General features: G+C 42.6%; 1 protein-coding gene across 3 annotated transcripts in view; it reads left to right on the top strand.

Moving 5' to 3' along the window:
* The window catches only part of KIF5C (kinesin family member 5C), a 132,785-nt gene that overhangs the window by 1,452 nt on the left and 117,620 nt on the right, over positions 1 to 13,713 (top strand). The window lies entirely within an intron of this gene.

Here is a 13,713-nt window from a genome sequence, read left to right as displayed (position 1 = left end):
CCCCTCCCCAACACCCAGCTTAGCTTCGTAGCCCAAAAGCTTGCCAAGCTGCAGCTTCTGCAGATGTAAGGAAAGAGGCATTTCTGTATGCCATCCAGAGATGGTCTTGGGTTGTCCTTTTCCTTGCTGCAATACGGATAGAGAACTTGGCTGTCCGATGCCACCTTCTCTTCCAAAAGGCTCCTCACATCTTACTGGTTATTTCTTTGAGATGCTGTCAGAGTTAAACTTGAGATTTTTTCTCTTTCCTTAGCTGTTCGGGGCTTCTGCTGCTTTGACTAAATCAGGGTTAGACAAACTGCGTCCCTCCAGATGTCCATGGACTACAATTCCCATGAGCCCATGCCAGCACACTGGCGGGCTCATGGGAATTGTAGTCCATGGCCATCTGGAGGGACGCAGTTTGACTACCCCTGGACTAAAAGGATTGTGTTGTGTGAGAAACAGGGGGATTCTGTTCTGAACTTCCATCAAAGCTTATCACCGAAAGGATCAGTGATGGCAGACAAACTTCTCTGAACTTTTATTCCTTCCTTCGATTTTTAGCCCACCAATCTCCAGGGACTCGTGGCGGGTTACAATATACAAAACCCATCAAATATCATAAAAACCTCATCCCATGAACAAAACAAAATGGTCTGGCTATTAGCATTTCGTGGCTGTATGTAGATTCAGGAGTGTTGGGTGCTTTCTAAGGTACGCAGTGAGTCCCTGTGTGGTAGTAGCAGGCTCATTAAACTTAGTCAGTACTTGAGTAAACTGAGTGTATAACTCTAGAGTGATAAACATTGCCTGATGGCTACAGAGAGGTGAAAGCCACGGTATCGATGAAAATACTGGATGCACTTGTAGGAGTTCCTTCTGCTCCGAGGGAGGGAGAATTTAATTATGGGTGGGTGATCCCTCTCATTAGTCAAGATGCTATCCTTCTCCATGTGAGAAATGTGACATCTTTCCTGCACTGAGAAGTTCGCTGCCCTGGCTCCTGTGTAGGAGCACAGATTATAAATAAATAAATAATAAATAAATAAATTAGGGGCAGATGAGGTACACTGGGCCAAATGCTCCCCTGTGTGGGGGCAGGAAGAGAGGCGGGACAACTTGCCCCCGCTCAAACTCCAGCCTGCAACCCGGTGCAAAGCCTGGAGTGTGGAAATGGTCTTTTAAGTAACATTTGTTTTGCATTGCTCCCTTTCCTTTAGGAGCTCAGAGTGACATTTTTAGTCTCACAGAAACCCTGTGATAAGGGTTGGCAGGGGTATTTGAACTTGTGTTTCACTGACTTTATGAAATGGGGCATGCCCCACTGAGTTTATGCAAGAACAGCATATTTTTGCAGTGACTTCAGAAAGGATCATTGTTGTCATTTTGAAACAACCTGAAACTCAAACTACTATCCTACACTGGCTTTTGATTGGTGACTTGGTTTTTGCCACAAAGTCACAGCTGACTTGGTGACCCCCGTAGGGTTTTCAAGGCAAGAGATGTTCAGAGATGCTTCACTTTTGTTGGCCTCTGCATCGCAGTGTTGGGATTCCTTCACGGTCTCCCATGCGAATACCAGCCCTCGTAAGTTTCTGAGATTGGGCTAGCCTGGCCTATGTCCAGGTCAGGGTGGTTGATGTCTGCTGACTGGTTATGTATTTAAGTTAAGCTTTGAGTACAAGTATAGGAGCTTCCAAAGAGAGCAGTTTGTGAATTCATTTGGAAAGTGACATTTCTCTCCACAAATTGAAGCTTCTAGGTCAGGGGTAGTCAACCTGTGGTCCTCCAGATGTCCATGGACTACAATTTCCATGAGCCCCTGCCAGCATTTGCTGGCAGGGGCTCATGGGAATTGTAGTCCATGGACATCTGGAGGACCACAGGTTGACTACCCCTGTTCTAGGTTATTTGCCAAGGGGATACAACTTGGTGATATTGCTATATATTTGTACAAAATAAGTATCTTCAGCTGACTTTTTGTTCAGCATCGATCTGTATCTTAGATATTTCTTGAAGAAAACAAATTGGAACCTATAGAAATACCTTTCATTCTTAAAAAAAATGAGTGAGGGAAAGTGAGGGCAATATTGCATCTAAAACTACTTGCTTACAATATTCTGTTTTTTTCATATTGCTTAGTTAAGGAAGGTGGTAGTAAATGTTTCTGCTAAATATGACAGCAATAAAACTATTTGTAGCCATGGCCTTACCCCATCTCCTTTATGGTATTGAAGTCTGGGGATGGAGGGATCATCTGATTTCTAGTTTGGAAGCGATTCAGAATCACTTCCTTAGACGTATTTTGGCCTTACCTAAAGAAACTCTTAGAGCCTCTTGTGGCGCAGAGTGGTAAGGCAGCCGTCTAAAAGCTTTGCCCATGAGTTTGGGAGTTCGATCCCAGCAGCCGGCTCAAGGTTGACTCAGCCTTCCATCCTTCCGAGGTCGGTAAAATGAGTACCCAGCTTGCTGGGGGGTAAACGGTAATGACTGGGGAAGGCACTGGCAAACCACCCCGTATTGAGTCTGCCATGAAAACGCTAGAGGGCGTCACCCCAAGGGTCAGACATGACTCGGTGCTTGCACAGGGGATACCTTTACCTTTAAAGAAAGTCCTGCTGCACATATGCGTGCAGAGTTAGGGCTTCCATTGATTAGGGCTCGAGTCCACTTAGCTTTGTTAAAATGTTGGGCAAAACATAGGAAAAACACTACCGATTCAATATTCAAGCAATGTTTTGAACTAACCTTGAATACTGATCCTTTCCGACTTGCCAGTTATGATAAAATACAATCACGGTATTCCATCCCAGATGATTTATTAAGAGCACAAGTTGATGGGTCTAATCTGAGAGATTGGATCTTTAATACTGATGCCATACTGGGTAGACAAAATAATGAAATCTAACTTTTCTCCTTTGTTTAAACTATTCAAAACAGTCCATCTCAGATCAGACTATTTAGTAACCATTTCTGTACAAAAACTTCGAATGGCGTCTGCTCATTTACGCTTTCACGTTATGCCATCAGCCATACTCTCAGGCCGTTTTTCTGGTGTACCTTTTGCCCGCCTATGTATTTGTGGAGAAACCTGCTGTTGAAGACCTTTATCATTATGTTTTGGATTGTCCACTATACTTGGAGCCAAGAACCAAATATATTGAGAGATGCTTGAGTGGCCAGAACTTCCCTGCGAATTTGGACAAAATAGTCTTTTTATTATCAGATACCAACCCCCTAATTAGCTATAATGTTTCACTATTTGCATTAGCAGCAAGAAAAATTCGAGCCAAATTTACGCCACCAGAGATCTAGAAACCTGAATTCTTATTGTTTTTTATTATCTATGGACTACCGCATGTATTGTTCTAATTCTTTTACTGTTTTAACTGATGATATGATATTGATCACATTGTAATGGCCTATTGCTGGAAACAATCAAGTCTTATGTATGTATAGCTAAATATGTGGACTGACACATAGAATCATAGAATAATAGAGTTGGAAGGGACCTCATGGGTCATCTAGTCCAACCCCCTGCACTATGCAGGACACTCACATCCCAATCGCTCATCCACTGTAACCTGCCACAGTTTCTTTTAATCTCAGTATATTGAAGACTACTGTAGGCTAATGTATGTGTGTGTGGCATTGATGGACAGGAACTTGGGTATGTGATATCATCTTTCAGCATAAGTTTTGCGCTGTCGGCAGAATGAATAGATTGTTGTTGTTAGGTGCGAAGTCGTGTCCGACCCATCGTAACCCCATGGACAATGATCCTCCAGGCCTTCCTGTCCTCTACCATTTAGAGGTTAGATCAGGGGTAGTCAAACTTTGGCCCTCCAGATGACCATGACTACAATTCCGATGGACTCCGGGGAATGAATAGATTAGCCCCCGTGCATTTCAACCATTATTTATTTATTTTGAGTTAATTTCAACTTGATCAGTGGGAATAAGTGTAGAGTAAGGTTTAAGCCTTTCAGTCTATGTCATGGTTTCCCTACCATGGTACTGTATGGTACTGCAAAGGCCCCTCAATGGTACAGCGGCATGGGGTTTTTCAAAATGGTGGGTGGGGAGAGCCCTCCCACTCTGCCTGATGTTTCCAGCTCCGACCGAAGAAGAAAGAAAAAGGTTTTTTTAATTTTAAAAAATCCCACTCTTATTTGGGCAGATTGACCAGCCCCCTCCCAAAGGGGCCTGTGATGGGCCTGGGGGTAGGGTGAGAAGGGTAGTGTCATGAACCCCCCTAGCTTCATGCCATATTGGTGCCTGCAGACCCTGCATATTCTCACACTCTCTGGTCTTTCCTGGCCAAGGCCATAAAGCAATAAATGTGTCTCTTGAGAACTTCACTCCCTTCCTTTCCCAGAGGGCGAGTAGCCCCAATGAATGTATCAATCTTACTGTAAGTGTCCTTGCGGAGACAGCAAAGTCTCAACAATGTGCCAACCTCCCGATAAGGCTCCGGGCCATCTGGCAGCCTGAGAATGCTTTCCTTTTCACACCTGTACCCACTCTCCCGCCGAAACCTTTGGGTCCCCCCTCCCTTATTCGGTGGACCCTATATCTGCCCTCCCTGGTCCCTTTGTACTTTGTTATTATCAAGATCTTTGCTTAGGAAGATCTTGGCTTGCTTAAGCTTTCTGTGGACTTTGCCTAATAAAGCTCTTTTGGAAATTTGCAACTGACTGTTGGATTTCGGATGCGCTTTCACTTGGGACTCCACAGGCTGGGCTCAGCCTGATTCCTGACAGGTAGGGCCCCTGGCTTTTAAAATCTTTGCCAGCCAAGGCTCCTCTCAGTTCCAGAGGAGTGGCAGGGAGGTGTGGCCAGCTGATATCACTTCCTGGTACCTGGAAGCCTGAAAAATATTTCAGCAGCATCTCCACAGTCAAAAGGTTGAAAAGGGTTAGATCAGGGGTAGTCAAACTTTGGCCCTCCAGATGACCATGGACTACAATTCATGGGAATTGTAGTCCATGGACATCTGGAGGGCCACAGTTTGACTACCCCTGGGTTAGATTATGTGGTATTTCTATTTGGGGTGTTTTAATGTATGCATGGGTTATAGAAAGATGTCGGATCTTGATGATAAAAGACCAAAGACAGTCTTTAATCCACTTTACTTACCAGTGTATTTTAGTTATTTTGCGCTTGGGATTCTAGAACATGAGGTGTGCATAAACTTACTGACCTTCCAAGTGACACACAATAACCTTCAAACATAATGACAGCTGTGCGAAGCACACAACCTTTAAACATACTTTTTTGACCTTTTCATTTGGTTATTCCAACTTTAAAACAATAAAAAGAGTAGGGGTTAGTATACACAAAGCTCTTGCTTCAGCTCTGCAGCCAGTCATGAGTGACAGCCAGTGCAGAAAAGGATAATTCAGTGCAAGAGGTAGTAACAGCCGCACAAAGATAGGAAAGTGACTAGTGATGCTGGGAGAAATGCTTGAATGCCAGGGGAATGCTTACTCATCCGGACTGTAGCTGCCTGCATTCTGTTTGGTGATGTCTTAGCTAAAGGAAATGTCTGAACGCATCCACTTTTCTGACAGGAAAGTTATATTGGATATTGACATATGTCAGTGTCATTAGTAAAGATCAAATCAAGTGGGAATTGCGAGGAAACAAAACAAAAATATAATCTCAAATTAGGATGCAGTGGCTTGAGTTGCAATAACAGAGTCCAATTGCTGTGGTCATTAAGCAGCAGCTGGACAGATACTTCTCATGGATGATTAGGCTGATTTACTTTATACTGAGAGTTAGCTAGCAAATATAGAGGCCAGTGGAAGCCTTGAAAAGGTCCAGTAAGGAAAGATTATGTAGCTGTTGTTGCTTTTCTTTTTTTAACATTGTGTATTTCCTTTTATTGTGCTGCCTTTAGCTCTTGTATTATGATTTTCATTTGATTATGAACCACTTTGGATAATATTTTTGTTCAAAGGGCAAGCTCCCATAAAGTTTCATAAAATACCGTTTATATCCCATGGATACATAGAAATGTTTACATCACTACTTTCTTGAAAGTGCTCATTTTGATATCTTCGATACATATTTGCTCCCATACTTCACTTTAGAACATTAAGGGGAAATAGGAGAAGTCACATTCTTCAGGAGGAATATTCTGTCATTTATAAGTTGGCACAGTAAACATAGAAAAATCTTGTGGTATTTTATGTTAGTCTTTATTATGGATTATTTTGGACTTCATAAGAGAGATAGTGCTACTCAAGCTTGTTTGGAGACCTGTCTTTCACCTGTTTACATTCCAACCAGTTTAATTGAAACCACTTAATTTATCTTGCAGCCTCTGGAGTTGATGTCAGCAACTGTACAGAGAGACATTATCAGAAATTTTGGAAGAAAATTCTGCAGTGGCCATCTTGAAAATTGATCAGTTATGTCATTCAGTTTAGCAGAAAGCAGTTTGCAGGATTATGGCTTCATGTGGAGAAGTGGACTGTGTGTTCATGTAAGAAAATTCTTGCATAGTTGAAACAGTGGAGAGCTGGAATAGGTAGAAAGAAGTTATTGAATGCTTCTCATTTTTGCTTTCTGTTAAGTGACAACCCAATAATTAAGGATGTTAGACTGTCCAGGACCATGTTACTCTTGCAGTACAACAATTGCCATTGGGTTTCTCTACTAGACAGGAGTCAATTGAGCTTTTAAGTATTTAACACAGAAAAGTTAAATGCTATACTTCATTACTGAGAGATACTGGGCTGAAGGTTCTTTGAAGTCAAAGCAGAAGGCAAAGTGTCTTCATACTCTTCCACTTTTTGTTACCTTTTTGTTGTTCTAACTAGTTGCTCAGTAAAACTGGGCAAGAGCTGTTGACTAGCAGTGCAGTCTTAAACAGTTACAATCTTTTAAGATAGATGCAATAGAAATGCATTTGGGACATTGACAGGGTTAGTTGCTAGTTCAAGGGGAACCTATTGTCCTAAATTATGCACCTCTCTCTGGGGTGTGGAGGAGGTCATTCAAGAAATATGACTAAATCCCAGTGCTTGTCCATGATCCAGACTTATAAATGGTGTATTTCCCTTCTTGTGCTAACATTAATTAAATATGTATATTTTCCAATTCTGATTTTCCCAGAAAGTCTACATCGCTTTCCAGAGTTGTCAGTGAACCAGATTTGTGTCTTGATACTACTACTACTACTATTGCTACTACTATTGCTACTACTAAATATTATATTAAATATATAAATAGTATGTATCTAGTCATTATTTATTCAGTAAAGCAATAGTAAAACAGTAGTAAAGCAGTAGTAAAGCAGTAGTAGAGTGATAGTACAGTATTAGTGAAATAGTGGTAAAGTGATAGTGAAGTAGTAGTGGTAGTAGTGGTAGTAGTAGTAGTCATTGTAACATGAAGTTGTGTGGCTTTAACAGTAAAGTTAAAGCCCACCACTTTCAATTGTGCACTAATGGAGCAAGCTGTATGAATGAAGCTAAAGCTTGCATAGGGCAGCCAGTAGGGGATAGATTTGGAACCAATATCATACACTGGGTATACTTACTATAGTAGCCATTTATTTGTATGTCTAAAAATGCATTGCTGCCTTTTGTAATTGCCTTGTTCTCCTTCCTGAGCTGCCTGTAGCTTTTGGACCTCTTATAGCAAGCTGAGTAGAAACATGCTTTCCATTGCTGCCTCTGAAGATTCAGGTCATTGCGATGCTGGGGATATTTATCTATTAATACTATGTAATTTCCATGGTGACAGTTTACTAACTAAGATGAGATGTTTTGTCTGTATTTCGAACCCCCTTGTTAGAATTAGTTTTTAAAAATATATCCTGGTTTTATTAGTAAAGTATTAGTAAAATATTAGCTGTGTCAGTCTTCAGTAGAACAACTAGAATTTATGGATGACAGCTATTTTGGTGTCATTTTGCCCAGACACTTTATAGCAAACTATATTTCACCATTATATTAAAGGAAGGGTATTTCTGAGTGTCTTATCTGCCCCTCAGTGAAAGGAGAGTTTATTGGCTAACCGTGGATATATACTACACAGGTCTGTGTTATTCTTGTGACCTATTTTAACATCACATCTAATAGGCGTACATCAGGCAATGATCACCATGCCTGATGACCATCTCTGAACATGTCCTTACCCAGCTATGCATATAGAACCAGTGATATTATATTTGTTCCACGGAAAATTTCCCACCCGACATATACAAGTACAGACTTTTCACCTATAATTTCAGGGGTGTCTAGGCAGCAAATCAGTCATGTTAGGTGAATTAAATGTGAGATTTTTATTTTATGTTACCTGTAGTCTACTTTTCTCATAGGAAGTAAGGGCAGATTATGGATAGTGAGTCAGTACAAAATGAGACATTCAAGAAATATGGCCAAACCCCAGACTTATACATCCCTTCGTGTGCTAACATTATTTCAATCAGAATATTTTCCAATTCAGATTTTCGCAGAAAGTCTACATCCCTTCCCATAGTTGTGTTTGAACCAGATTTGTGTCCTGATACTACTACTACTACTACTACTACTACTACTACTACTACTACTACTACTACTACATATTATCTTAAATATATAAATAGTATTTATTTAGGCATTATTTATTTAGTAAAGCCATAGTAAAGCATTAGTAAAGTAGTAAAGTGATATTGAAGTAATAGTAAAAAAGTAGTAAAGTCTTAGTAAAGTGATAGTAAATGATAGTAAAACAGAAGTGGATTGACGGTAGTGTCACTAAAGAAATAGCAGAGCAATAGTAAAGTAATGATAAAGTAGCAGTAAAGCAATAGTAGAGTATTAGTAAAGTAATAGCAAAGCAGTAGTGAAATAATAGTACAGTGATAGTAAAGTAGTAGTGAAATAATAGTAAAGTAGTAGTGAAATAGTGGTAAAGTAATAGTGGTAGTAGTTGTCGTTGTAAAATAAAGCTGTTTGGCTTTAACAGCAAAGTGGCATCTGCCCACCTCTTTCACTTTTGCACTAATGGAGCAAGCTGTATGAATGAAGATAAAGCTTGCATAGGGCAGGCAGTAGGGGATAGATTTGGAACAATATCAGCTTTTTGTAGCAGCCCACTTGTACTGGGCCGCGGCTCCTCCTCGTCCTCCTCCCTGGCTGCTGCCTCGGAGGCTGTCCTGCCACTCTGCTGCCGGCTCACCTTTGCTGCTCTCCAGTGGCCGCCATGGCTGGGGCTCCCCCTTGGCGTGGCAGCTGCTGCTGGCATTGCCCCCCCAGCGGGAAGTCAGGGGTGCTGGCGGGAAAGCAAGTGGAGCAGGGGCTCAGGCGGTGGCGATGTCCCTTGTCAAAAGACTACCCCCCCCCCCGGCGCCTCAGTAAAATTTTCAAGCGTAGACCGGTCCCCGGTGATAAAAAGGTTGGGGACTGTTGCTCTAGATGTTTACAGCTCGTAGCTGTGTCAATCTTCAGTGGAAGAACTAGAATTGAGGCCAGGAGCACTTTAGGGGTCAACAAGGTTTTTAGGGAATGAGCTTTCGAGAGCCGAAGCTCATTCCTGATGAAGGGAACTTTGACTCTTGAAAATGTATACCTTCAAATTCTTGGTGCCTAAGGTGTTACTGGGCTAGAATCTTACTATCAGTTTGGTGTAGTGGTTAGCAGTGCAGACTTCTAATCTGGCATGTCAGGTTCGATTCTGTGGTCCCCCACATGCAGCCAGCTGGGTGAACTTGGGCTCACCACAGCACTGATAAAGCTGTTCTGACCAAGCAGTGATATCAGGGATCTCTCAGCCTCACCCACCTCACAGGGTGTCTGTTGTGGGGAGAGGAAAGGGACTGTAAGCCGCTTTCAGTCTCCTTCGTGTAGAGAAAAGCGACATATAAGGATCAACTCTTCTTCTTCTTTCATCTTCTAATGTCTGTTCCATCTTCAGTATCTTTAACCACTCCTGCGGAGCGGAAAGAATAAAAGAGTAAGGGCCCCGAGGGCGGGCCCTGACCGGGATAAGGAAGGGTGCCTAATGGCCCATTCCCCTGGACTGACAATCGGAGGGCCCAATCCCGGGGCAAGGGACCAATCGTGGCAAGGGACCAATTGTCAGTCCGGCGGCAAGGGACCAATCGCGAGCCCTGGGGTGGCTTTTCCTGTCGCGGGGGGGGGGAGAACAAGCCTCCCCATGTGCAGCCCTGCTTCCCTCTCCCGCCCCCCCCCAAAGACGCTTGCTGGGCCACAAGCTAATCGGCCGCTTTTGCAGCCAATTTGCTTGCGGCCTGGGAAGATTTTTACTGCGGGGGGGGGGGGGGGGCGGGGAGAGGGAGCCGCGGCATGGTGCCAGGGCCTTCAGGCCACGGCCCGGTGGTTGAGGACCCCCACTTTAGGAGAAGCTTTCTGCTTAAGATTGTTAGATGAGTATCTAAACATCAAAAGCCCTTAGACATGAGATTGTGCGGCTTAGGTAAACCTTATGTTCCACATTCACCCTGCCCAGAGTCACTTGGATTTAAAGAGAACTGACCGATTATATCTCAGTCATTCTGGGTAAGCGTATTTGGTATGTCACATTATGAGGCATACTTCACAGTAGATGTGCATTGTACTGCAGATTGTGTATGTTCTGGTTTAGACTATTCAGTTTGTACAAATTCCCATTTTTCTATCTGATCTTTAAAAAAACATTTGTGCTTGTAGTTATTAAAACAGTTCTGTGGCAATTAATGCCCTGGGTTAATCATGTGGTGCATGAAGCAATGTCTCATTATGTTTGTCTAGAAGAGCTTTCTGTGAATTTCAGTAAATGAGCCAGAGATTTGTACTCTGAAGGACAGTGAAATGAATCAGTTCTTTTTCTCTCTCAGTAGATAAAGCAAAAGGAAATATGTCTGGCTATTTGATCCCTTTTGTGTACAGACCCCATTAATCTTTATCCTGTAATTCAAACTCAGTAGCGTACTGTTTTCTAAAGCCCCAGGAAAGAAGCTTTGCCCACTCTACTGGGTTTGATCCGTTGGATCTATAAGGGCTGAGTATTGACCTAACTATTGCTCAGACAGGTCAATGGAAACCATCATAACTCAGTGCCCTCTTCTGTTAACTAGAACCTGTATGGCATTGACCAAGGAGCTGGAGAGACCAACTCACAACAGAGATGTGAGTTTGCAGGATGGTGGTAAAATGCCAAACTTGAGAAGACAACAGCCCTTCAGAGCATGGCAGTGACAAAGAAACATTATGTCCCCATGACAATTGCAGATTCACTGTTGCCTCTAACAGTGTTGAGTCATTTGAGGCCTTTTCCATTTGAGGCCCACATGGTGTTGTGGCTCAAAACTCTATGGCTGTTGTGATCAACTTGCTAAGCACTTTGACAGTGGAGTTGCTAATATCCATTCACATTTTATGCTACATTAAAAGCAGTAAGTATACACAGGGATATAGCTTGTCCTCATTTATTGGATATTTTTCAGCTTCTGCAGCCTGAGAATGTGGACAAGATCTCTGGAGAGGTGGGACATGGGACCTCACTGTTGGACTCTTAGCTTAAGATTTGCAGAAGAGAGAAAGTCTGTCTGGGTACTGTGGGAACTAAAGAAATCTAGGATGAGTCTGCCCCTAGAGAAGCCGTTTGTTCACCTGTCTTTCGGACAGTGAGGGGGTCATTCCAGTACTTGGCAGACGTTCTGCAGGTGGCAAGGCTTCCTAGCTTTAGAACAGTCTTTCTCAACTTTTTTACCATGGAGAAGCTCCTGAAATATTCTTCCGGCTTCAAGGAACCCCAGAAGTGGCACGATGGGGCAGAATATGGTTGGGAAGCAAAGCTGTGTACATACCCACCTGGCCCCCCCTTCCCACCCCCTCCAGACTCATCATTGGCCATTTTGGGGTAGGGGGGCCCTAGGTTGGCATGACCATATGTGGTCATAAAATGTAATAAATAAAATCAGATAAATGTTTCATAATTTAAAAATAATTAATTAACTTCCACCCATCCAGAAAACCCAGGGCTCTCACGAAACCCTGGTTGAGAAATCCTGCTTTAGAGTCTTGAATGAACCAAATGGGTCTGGTTATTGACACATTTTTGCTGCTAAAACAATTTAGATAATTTAGAGTGCTGCAAGATTTCATCTTGTCCCTCCTGCAGTTTAATGAGTCATTAGTATGATCACTCTCCTCCCTTTCACTTTCATTTCCATCTGATCCTAGGAATGTTAGAGAAAGCTCAGCCAGGGTTTTGAGCCAGTTATGGGCTGAATATGCACAAACAAATGAAAGCTTAATCTAGAAAAGGCTGAGATGTTATTCCTTAGTGACATTACTAGCCTGGGAGTAGGTCTACAGCCTGTTTTGGACAGGGTTATGTTTTCCTGTTTTCCTCTTAAGGTTCATTTCTAAAGTATGGGCATGCTGTTGATCTTGCGGTTGCTCCTTCATGCATAGGTCTCAGCTGTGGCCACAAGTGCCTTTTCTCAATGAAATATTTGTTTATTGTCCATACCCCCCATTACAGAATTAAAATCTGGCAGTGAAAAAGTGAGCCCCAACCTCCTCACCCTATTTTCCAGCAGGCCCCAGGGTGTGCTTCTAGGACCGAGCGGAAGGCCGTGCCGACGCTGGGGGAGGAGGGGGAAGCAGGCCTTCCCCTCGGGCCTAGAAGTACACGGGGGGAGGGGCTTTCAAAGCTTTTCATGAATGGGCTTTGAATCTAGTCTAGTAGTGGTATAAAGCTGATACTCAAATATGCCACTTGTTCTCCCAGTATACAAAAGTGTATCTGTCCAAATAAATATATTTTCTATCTTACTCTTTTGGTAATTTCAACCTCTTTGATAACATATTCTGGTAGAATATGGTGTAGCTGTTTGCAGTTCCACTTGCCTCTTTGATAACACTATTATGATTCCCAGCTTCCCTTTATCTTTTTCTTAGGCTGGGCAGTCCTTTCATTTCTTCTTTGTTTCTTTGTCCCACCTAGTTGTTTAAATGTATATAGCGTTATGCTGACACAGTCTGGGACAAAGGTCCTTCTTTTGTCTTTGTCTGATAATGGCACACAAGAGGCTGGTGGTAATTTACAGCTACCAAATTGATTTATTTCTATCCGGAGGGGAAACAGTCAGGTAAGGAAAGGAGGACAAAAAGCACCCCTTGGAGGTTTGGAAACAGCTTCTCTGTCAGGCCTTCCCCTAAGCCCCACTGCTACTGTGGGAAATGCAGGAGGGATGGGAACTGGCAGTGGGGGGATCTGGGGGACCTGGATTTAGACTCCCCACGGCTTGTGACCCCGAAACCTGTCATCTGGGTCACCAAGGGTCAGTTGCTCAGCCTGCATAATGTCACAGATTGTTGGCAGGTTTGCATTCTCTTCATGATAAGCTTCTGTTGAGGGCATAAGCAGAGAATTCGGAGGACTCAATACATTCTCAAAAGTCCCTTTCTATTTAAATTATTCCTTTCTTGTGTTATGATCATTTTGGTTGATTTACTTGATCCATAATTAATTGTGTAAACCTTCATCTATGTCTGCTGATTCAAGTTTTACTATTCTTTGTCTTGGATTTTTAATCCAGTCTGTAATCCAGAACAAACCTGCTCGCTTGATAATATAATTTTATACTTGGAACTTGTAACCTCCCCTCCTTTCCCCCCATCTTGAAGTATTTTAAAACTTATTCTTGGTTTCTTACCATTATGAATAATTGTATCTGTCTTGGCCACTCTGTCAGTATTCTTCTTGTATAGAAGAAGAAGAAAA

Source organism: Paroedura picta, chromosome 2 (genome assembly GCF_049243985.1).
Source record: "Paroedura picta isolate Pp20150507F chromosome 2, Ppicta_v3.0, whole genome shotgun sequence".
NCBI classification, from domain to species: Eukaryota; Metazoa; Chordata; class Lepidosauria; order Squamata; family Gekkonidae; genus Paroedura; species Paroedura picta.
The sequence above is the reverse complement of the archived record's forward strand: the minus strand, read 5'-3'. Positions and strand labels throughout refer to the sequence as shown.